Source organism: Canis lupus, chromosome X, assembly GCF_003254725.2.
Source record: "Canis lupus dingo isolate Sandy chromosome X, ASM325472v2, whole genome shotgun sequence".
Classification (NCBI taxonomy): Eukaryota; Metazoa; Chordata; class Mammalia; order Carnivora; family Canidae; genus Canis; species Canis lupus.
Genome location: NC_064281.1, coordinates 76,982,936 through 76,993,198, shown reverse-complemented (window position 1 = coordinate 76,993,198; position 10,263 = coordinate 76,982,936). Strand labels below are relative to the sequence as shown.

The 10,263-nt window shown below is 38.0% G+C and overlaps 1 pseudogene; it reads right to left on the bottom strand.

Annotated features, from left to right (window-relative positions):
• Positions 1 to 6,101: 6,101 nt before the first annotated feature.
• Positions 6,102 to 7,996, bottom strand: LOC112649296 (protein SET-like; annotated as a pseudogene).
• Between the last annotated feature and the right edge of the window lie 2,267 nt (positions 7,997 to 10,263).

Here is a 10,263-nt window from a genome sequence, read left to right as displayed (position 1 = left end):
TCACGTGAGGATTATGTCATCCTCCAACTCTGGTCCCCACTTTCCCCTCCCATCAGCTGTGCTGCAGAAGTAGAACGACTTACCAACCTCTCACCTCCCCACACCAGGCTCTGCCACTTATTTTTCTCACTGCTGATTACAGAGGTCAAGAGTGGCCCCTTCTCCTTGTGGTTGGAATTTGCCTTTCTCTGATTACCAGAGAGGGGCTGCATTTTCTTACGGTCATATTAACCATTGTGACTTTTTAGTAGTTGTATTAAGAGGATTACTCATCCTCTTCTAAGCTACAAAACAGAAAGGTACCAGTTTCCTGTGCACCCACCCACCCCTCCCCTGTCATCAATAGCCACCATTTATTTGCCTTTCTGTTCAATTCTAAAATCAAATTAGAGGGGGTAGGATAAATTAGAAAAGGAAGTAATGATTGAGATTGTGTTATTTTTACTTTTTTTCTGATAATTTCCTACTCTTCCATTTTTTCCATCAACTTATTATATTCTTTTATTAATCAGAAATACAATAACAATAAGTACATTTGGAAAAAGACTCAAGATGGGAGGGAAAAAAGACCTAGGCACCTGTTTCTGCTGCCGAGTCATAAGATAAATATAGACCCTCCAGGCAGACACATTTTTGGAAGTTTAAAATATACAGGGCAGCTGGAAGCTACTAACCTTCTGGGGAGCCCTGGGCGTGTAAGGCCCTTTCATTAGGAGAACTACTGAGGTCATAAACCAACAGCACTTCACCCTTAGATTTTCAGACTTCAAAAATCCGTCATAAAACTTTACTAGTTTGATCTCAGTATCATGTCTTCTCTCTCAGTTTGCACTATACAGTTTTATTTCTTTATTTTCTGTATCCAAAAGGCCCCATCTTTTGGAATATTGAGGCCTCAATATTCTTATTGAGAATCAAATAGTTTTTCATTTCTCCCAGACACCATCATCCTATTTATGTTTTCTTATACGTCATTCAGCCACACTGAGGAATTAGGACCAACAGTAACTGGACACATTTAGTCATGAATCACAGTAAATTTTTTGTTGCTAAGGATTTTGGTAGTAATCTAAGTGGATTAGTTGTCGATATGTTAGTTTGAAATATAGACAACAGAAAGAGGGATGTGTTCTTTTTTCCTTTGATTTTTTTCAAAGATTTTATTTATTCATGAGAGAGAGAGAGAGAAAGAGAGAGAGAGAGAGAGAGGCAGAAACACAGGCAGAGGGAGAAGCAGGCTCCATGTAAGGGAGCCCAATGTGGGACTCGATCCCAGGACTCCAGGATCACACCCTGGGCCGAAGGCAGGCGCTAAACCACTGAGCCACCCAGGGATCCCCCTCCTTTGATTTCTTTTTTTTTTTTATTTTATTTGAATTCAATTAACATATACTGCATTGTTAGTTTCAGAGGCAAAATTCAGTAATTTATCAGTTGCATACAACACCCAGGCTCATTAATTTCTTCCAATGCCCTCCTTAATGCCCATCACACAGTTACCCCATTCCCCCACCCACCTTCCTTCCAGCATCCCTCAGTTTGTTTCCTATAGTTAAGTGTCTACTATCATTTGCCTCCCTCTATTTTATTTTTCCTTCCCTTCCTCTATGTTCATCTGTTTTGCTTCTTAAATTCCATATATGAATGAAATCGTATGATATTTATCTTTTTCTCACTGACTTACTCGCTTAGCATAATACCCTCTAGTTCCATCCATGTCACTACAAATGGCAAGATTTCATTCTTTTTAATGACTAATATTCCATTATATATACCACATCTTCTTTATCTATTCATCTATCAATGGACATCTGGGCTCTTTCCATATTTTGGCTATTATGGACATTGCTGCTATAAATATTAGGGTGCATGTACCCTTTTGAATCACTATGCCTGTATCCTTTGGGTAAATAACTAGTAGTGTAATACATTGCTGGTTCTTAGGGTAACTCTATTTTTAACTGTTTGAGGAACCTCCATACTGTTTTCCAGAGTGGCTGCACCAGTTTGCAGTCCCACCAACAGTGTAAGATGGTTCCACTTTCTCTGCATCCTCGCCAACATCTGTTGTCTCCTAAGTTCGTAATTGTAGCCATTCTGACTGGTATGAGGTGGTATCTCATTGTAGTTTTGATTTGTATTTCCCTGATGCTGAGTAATGTGGAGCATTTTTTCATGTATCTGTTGACCATTTGTATGTCTTCTTTGAAGAAATATCTGTTCATGTCTTCTGCCCATTTCTTGACTGGATTTTCTGGGGATTTTTTGGGTGCTGAGCTGGATAAGTTCTTTATAGATTTTGGTTACTAGCTCTTTATCTGATAAGACATTTGCAAATATCTTCTCCCATTCTGTAGGTTGTCTTTTAGTTTTGTTGACTGTTTCCTTTGAAAGAAGGATGTGCTCTTAAAACTTGTTTTTTAGGAAGACTATAGCTCAATATGAATGCAAAGTTGCCACTAACCAGGTTGAGGCAAATGGCTCCAGAAAATACTTAGAAGAAAGAGAAGAGGTATTAAGAAGAGTGCAGCATTGTTGTCACAGTTACTAAGAAATGCTAAGTTGTGATAGAGGCATAAGATTTATTGATAGGATGGGGAATTCCTGAATCCTCTGAAAGCAGCTTTTCATGCAGATGGTTAGAATCATGGTTTTCAAATAGCTGGAAGAACCCAGGTGCTGAAGATTTTAGCATTGTGGTAAGAAGCTTAGATTTGAATAGATCTGAGTTTGAATTAATTGCATTTACTTGCCTAATGTATAACCTGGGCTCTAAAACTTGGATATTAAAACTTCCCTGTGTCTCATTTATAAAATTAGGCTAATTCTTCATAGAGTTATCAGAATTAAATGATATAATTTATATAAAACCTTTAGTACATGACTAAATAATACCAAATGCCCAAATAAATGACAGGTCTCAATGATTACCTACTAAGGTTCTCAGGAACCCTTTCAGTTCCCACTGTGGCTCTACTACCACTCCTCTAATGCAAACAGCCATAAACTCATGGACAACCACAATATTTACTGGTCTTTTTGCCTTACATCTTTCCACTTTTCAATAGAATGATGATTCCAATCAACATATATGATCATATTATTGCCCTGAATTATTTTATTTCATCCTCCAACAATCTTACTAGGTAGGAACATCTTTAGTTGATCTTCTGAACATTTCATGGAATACATCTCCATTTTTTTCTTAAAGATTTATTTGTTTATTATTTTAGAGTGGGGGGGAAGAGGGAGAAAGGGAGAGGGAGAGAATCTCAAGCAGACTTCCTGCTGAAAGTGGAATCATGGGGCTCCATCTTATAACCTTAAGATCATGACCTGAGCCTACCTGAGCTGAAACCAAGAGTCAGGTGCTTAACCAATTAAGCAACTCATGCATCCCTACATCTCCATTTCTAAGTAAAAGCTAGTATGAAAATACATGCAAATGCAGGCAAAGTAAGATATTGAATTAGATTTGACTTGTTTGCCTAGGATTGACTGATGTGACTCATAGATGAGGACAAAGAGGCATTATGTATCATAAAAAGAAACTCCAACAATTGGGACCAGATACCTTCACAAAAGTTTGACAAAAGGCATCTAAGCCACCTCTACCACCTGCAACAATCACCCTAGTCTTCCCTTCCCCAAGTCAGGATAAGGAGACAGGTAAGCATAAGAAGTAAAGAAATGTGGGAGCCATTGACCTTGTGGGGAGGTCAGTATTGTTCATTGTAACAACACCAGTGATACTTACAACTTATATAATACTTCTTAGTTATTGCCTAATTCTTCTAAGCACTTTACATATACTAACTGAATTAATACTTATAATGCTATTATTAGGAAACTAAGGAGTACAGAGGTTAAGTAGCTTGCCCAAAGTCACACAGGAAATAGTGGATATAGAATTTTGAATAAGGTACTATGACTCCAGAGTTGGCACACAGTGAAAGTCAATTCTATCACTTTTTCATGGATAAGAGCAAGACTATAGATTCCTCCCTCTTTTAAACCAAGTGGATCTTTAAAAATAATAAATAAATAAAATAAAAAACCAAGTGGAAGTGGAAGCTCTAAGAGAATCATATACAGAGAGAGGTCTGTAAGAAGCGGATACTGGTGTACAATCTCCAGTTAGATCACTGCTTATCTTGTTGATCCAAAAGGGATATCGTGGCCATTGCTGCTAGAAACATCGGGGTGCAGGTGTCCCAGCGTTTCATTGCATTTGTATCTTTGGGGTAAAAAAAAAAAAAAAAAAAAAAAAAAAAGAAAAAAAAAAAAAAAAAACAAAAGGGATGGCAAGGTGAAAATAGAGACATAGTTTACTCCTACTTTTGCTATGGCAAGAATGGGTGAATTTCCCTGTGGGTTAGGTAGACACCTGGCTAACTTGGTGGTTCCTTTTACAATATGACTTTACATGGGGTGAAGGGAATCTATAAGCAATCTGTTCTAGAATTGTACAAAATATACAAAAATAAAAAAATGACAAAAATTATGGACAGACAGGGATCAGGCATATACTTCTGCCTTGAAGAACCTGATAACTGGGACTTTGGGGAGGCTCAGTGGTTGAGCGTCTGCCTTTGGCTCAGGGCATGATCCTGGAATCCCAGGATCCAGTCCCACATCAGGCTCCCTGTATGGAGCCTGCTTCTCACTCTGCCTATGTCTCTGCCTCTCTCTCTCTCTCTCTCTCTCTCTCTGTGTGTGTGTGTCTGTCATGAATAAATAAATAAAATCTTTAAAAAAACCTTATCACTGGACAAATATATCAAACAACTACAATTGTTTTCAGACTCTACACAACTGAGAGCATGACAGTGTGGTCCCTGACAGAAGAGAAGCAATCAAGATGAGCTCTATGATTGCTTTAGATTTTTGACTAAAGGTATGCCCATTTGTATTGGACTAAGTAAACAACACCATGAGGTAACTTGAATTTACAGGAACAAATGAAGACAACAAGAAATGGGAAATAAGAAGGTCAACATAGCAAACTCTGCAACATACTTTTTGGCCTTTCTTTTCTCAGCTTTTATATAGTAGGCATAAAATTATATTGTCATAATTATAACTATGTATTTTTGGGTTTCTAACATATTTAGATGTAATATGTATAACAATAACTATACAAAAAAGAAGAGGGAATAGAATTATATAGAAGTAACATAACTATGTTACACTGGAATTAAGTTAATATAAATGTGAAGTAAATCTTGATAGGCGTATATGGTAACACCAGGGGTAAGCACTAAGAAAATAAATAAAAATATATAGTAAAAAATATCAAAAAAAAAACAAAAATGTTATAATAAAAAAATACTTAATGCAAAAGGAAGCTGTAAAGTAGGAAAAAAGGAACAAAAAGACTTGAAAGATATATAAAACAAAAGAAATATGGTAGATGTGAATACAATTCTACCAATAATAACATTAAATGTAAGTAGATTAAACAATCTAGGAAAGAGATTGTAAAATTGGATATAAAAACAAAATACTTTATCAAAATACTTTCTACAGACGAAAAACTTTATACTCAAAGGTACATATAAGTTAAAAGTAAAAGGATGAGAAAAAGTAAATTATGCAAATAGATAGATCCCCAAACCTGACAATGACATCACAAGAAAACTACAGATCAGGGCAGCCCCGGTGGCGCAGCGGTTTAGCGCCGCCTGCAGTCGGAGGTGTGATCCTGGAGACGCGGGGTCCCGCGTCGGGCTCCCTGCGTGGAGCCTGCTTCTCTCTCTGCCTGTGCCTCTGCCTCTCTCTCTCTCTCTCTCTGAATAAATAAATAAAAATTAAAAAACTACAGATCAATGACTTTTATGATATAGATGCAGATACCCTCAATAAAATACTAGCAAGCTGAATTTAAAAACATTTAAGAATTATATACCATGACCAAGCAGAGTTAATCTCAAGAAAGTCAATATATGTATGCATCATATTAATAGAATAAAAAAACCCACCACATTACCATTTCATTTCATCATTTTATTTTAGTGAACAGCACAAGGATGTTTTTTTTTAAAAAAATACAACAGCTCTTCATAATAATGAAGAAAACTCTCAAAAAAGTAGAAATAGAGGAAATATCCTCAACCTGATGAAGGACATATAAGAAAAACCCACAGCTAACATTATGGTTGCTGGCAAAAGAATGAATGCTTTCCTCTTATGAACAGGAACAAGACAAAGATGCCTGCTTTCACCACTTCTAGTCAACATTGTATTGGCGGTTCCGGACAGGACAATTAGGCAAAAAAAAACCCATGAAATCAAAAGTATCCAGATTGGAAAGGGAGAAATGAATCCATCTCTATTTGCAGGCAACAGGATCTTACACATAGGAAATCATTAAAAAATCCACAAGAAAGGTACCAGAAGTAATAAATGAATTCAAAGCTGCAGGGTATAAGATCAACACACAAAACCAGTAGTGTTTATATATACCGATGACAAACAATCTGAAAAGGAAATTAAGGAAAAATTCTATTTACAGTATCATCAAAAAAATACTTAGGAAGACATTTAACAAAAAAGTGTAAATCTTATACTCTGAAATTACAGAGAATTATTGAAATACAGTAAAGACCTAAGTAAATAGAAAGACATTCCATATTCATAGATTGGAGGATTAAATTGTTAAAACGGCAATATTTCTCAAAGAGATCTACAGATTCAATGCAATCTCTACCAAAAGCTTAATTACCTTTTATGAATAAATGAAAAAGTAGACTTTCAAATACATAATAGCATTACAAGGAACCTAGAATAACGAAAATAATCTTGTCAAAGAAGAACAAAGATGGAGGAATTACACTTCTTGATTTCAAATCTTAGTACAAGTCTATAATAATCAAAACAGGATGGTACTGGCAAAGGATATACACACAAGTCAATGGAATAGAATTGAAACTCCAGAAATAAGCCCATATATTATCGTCATTTGATTTTTAGAATGGCACCAAGATAATTTGATGGGGAAAAAAATCAAATTTTCAACAAATTGTACTGGGAGAACAGGATACCACTTGCAAGAGAATAAAGCTGAACTCTCACCATATACAAAAATTAACTCAAAATGAATCACAGACCTAAGTGTAAGAAACAAAACTATAAAACCCTTAGAAGAGAACATAAGCATAAATCTTTGTGACCTTAACTTAGACAATGGTTTCTTATATATGACATCAACAGCACAAAAAACATAATTAAAAATAAATAAATCAGGTATCTTCATCATCCATATCGGGAACCAAGTAGTACTGTAATGGATTTAGCCAAATATCATCTTTGATGACCTCTCCTAAGTCATCTGCACCTGCATCAGAATGGTCAGTAAACCAAGTGAAGAAGCTCTCTGGTTCCTCCTGCTGCCTCTTCCTGCTGGCTTTATTCTATGTTTGACTTGAACATTTCGTCAAATCCTTTCCAGATTTCCATTTGATTTCAGTGGACTTTGAGGATGGATCACCACTCTCATTCAGATGCAATTCTTTAGAGAGAACTTTATTTTCGAAGTAAGGATTTTCATCAAAATAAAAACCTGATTTAATATCTTCAAATTCTGTCACTTCAACTCTTGTCAAATAATGCATCGCCTCTTCATCCTCCTCCCCAAGCAGTGCAGACACTTGTGGATGGTTGACAAATGTTGTCACCCAAAAATTGGGGATTTGGGCCATCAATTCTGACCTCTTCTGAAAAAATGGTTGGCGGAGTTTGTTATATTTCTGTTCTAGTTTCAAAATCTCCTCACTGATTTGTTCATTAAGTCTGTCTATTTCATTTTGTACTTCATCAGTATGTTCAATTGCTTCTTGCTGTTCTTTTTCTGAGGTCTCCATGGTCCCGTGGTGGTTGGAGTGGAGCTCCTTTTTACTGACTTTGGCCTCCAAAGTCAAAGTGGCTCTGCTCCGCGGTTGGGGGGTGGGGAGGGAGCGGAGAGATGGAGAAGGGAAGGCGTAGAGTGAGGGCATAGACTTCCCCTCACGCCACTTGTGCGCAGGCGCGCTCGCGGGGGCCAGCTTCCTCCACTAGGCGCTCGCGGGTTCTCTCGCTCTCGCTCCCCCAGGTAGGCGCGCGCTGCCTTCGCTGCCTGACGACGAGGGTGGTGTTGGGGCGGCTAGTCTGCAGGGCTCCTGCTAATGGAGGGGAAGCGGCGGCGGCCGGTGGGCAGGCTGCTCGCTCGCCTGCCTCACTCACGCTTGGGTCAATTGGTTTTCAACAAAGTTGCCAAGATATCTCCTCACAGGGTATCTGTGATCTTCACCTCATGCACAAAAAAAAAAATAATTTGAAATTGATCATACACGTGAATATAAAACCTAAAACTATGGGGGCACCTGGGTGGCTCAGTGGTTGAGCATGTACCTTCAGCTCAGGGCGTGATCCCCGGGTCCTGGGACCAAGTCCCACATCGGGCTCCCCATGGGGAGCCTGTTTCTCCCTCTGCCTACGTCTCTGCCTCTCTCTGTGTGTCTCTCATGAATAAATAAATAAACCCTTTAAAAAAAAAACCCTAAAACTATGAAACTTTTTAATTATGAGGTGAGTAGTAAACTCTAGGATCTCACCATTACTGCTCTTGGTGTCTATCACGTTGAGTTTTGAAATGGTGTCTTAGATCATACTTCTGTAGACGAAAAGAAATCTTATGAGTTTTAAAGTATTTTATTACAAAATATAACCCAGAAACATAAAAAATGTAAACATTAGTGAAATAGTATAAGGTGAGCACTCTTAATAACCATAACTCAGATCAATAAATAAAACTTCCAGCCACCCCAGAAGCTCCTCTATATGCTCCATCCCTTTTAAAAAAAAAAGATTTTATTTATTTATTCATGAGGGACACAGAGAGGCAGAGACATAGGCAGAGAGAGAAGCAGGCTCCCTGCGGGAATGCAATGTGAAACTGGATCCCAGATCCCAGAACCCTGGGATCACCACCTGAGACAAAGGCAGCTGCTAAACGACTGAGCCACCCAGGTGCCCCTATTTGCCCCATCCTAATTGAAGCTTCCCTTTTTTACCTTGAAAAGTAACCACTATCCTGACTTTTGCAGTAATCACATTCTTTGGTTTCTTTGTCCTTATCTTCCAAGTATGCATACCTAGACATTATAGTTTAGTCTTGCTCTTTAAAAATGTTTATATTTATTTAAGGTCCCTACTAATGTACAGATTTTTGCTCCATTTCTTTCTTTTTCTTGAAAATTATCTATGGAAGAACTTGAGCTGTTTGACTAGTAGACTTTCCCAGAGTCTAGATTTTCTAACTGCCTATTTACAGTTCCACCTGATCCTCTTTGTTAATTCCTGTAAGTTGGCAATGATATCCAAGAGAATAAAATATTGACTCTAACATTTTGCCCTTATCCAGATACCATTTGGTGACTAGGACCAACTTGACTTTCAAGTCTTCTGTTGATATTTTATAGTTATCTTTGAGATCCCATACTCTTAATATTAATTAATGCAACCATCCATGCTAGTTTGTCTAGTGGCTCTTTCTTGAAATGTCAGTCTTGTCTGATTCTCACCCCTTCCTTAGCCAGTAAGACTCTGTCTTTCTTCACTGTGACAGCCGAATTCATCATTATCCTGTTTCAGGTCCTTATGACCTTTTATCTGAACTATTAGGGCAGACAATTCTCTGATGTTCCTCCCTCTATCCTCTCCTCCTCCCCTTTTGAGAGATTTAAGTAAGGTGTTCAAGGTTACATAGCTGGTTAGTGTTCAATCAGGGATGGACACAAGTTTTAGAATGAGGACTGTCTTGGGACGCCTGGGTGGCTCAATGGTTGAGTGTCTGCCTTCAGTTCAGGGCGTGATCCTGGAGTTCTGGGATGGGGCTCCCTGCGGGAAACTAGACTGCTTCTCCCTCTGCCTATGTCTCTGCCTCTGTGTGTGTGTCTCTCATGAATAAATTTTTAAAAATCTTTAGAATGAGGACTGTCTGAAAATGTCCCTATGTTTTCTCCCACCTTTGTTCACTTAAGAGTTATTTTGGGGTGCACTTCACATGCCCAGCACTGCCTTATATGCTCTGAATGATAATGGCTAGGTCTCAGAGAAATGCACAACATTGGTGAAACATATACTGTCTCTGGTAGGCCAAATACCCTTTCACATGGGGCCATTTGGAGACAACTGAACAAAAGGGTGAACTGTCTGATCAATAGAAACTAGAACAAGTGGCTAGGTTGGCCTGAAATAGAGAAAATCTCAAGGAGGAAAAAGACC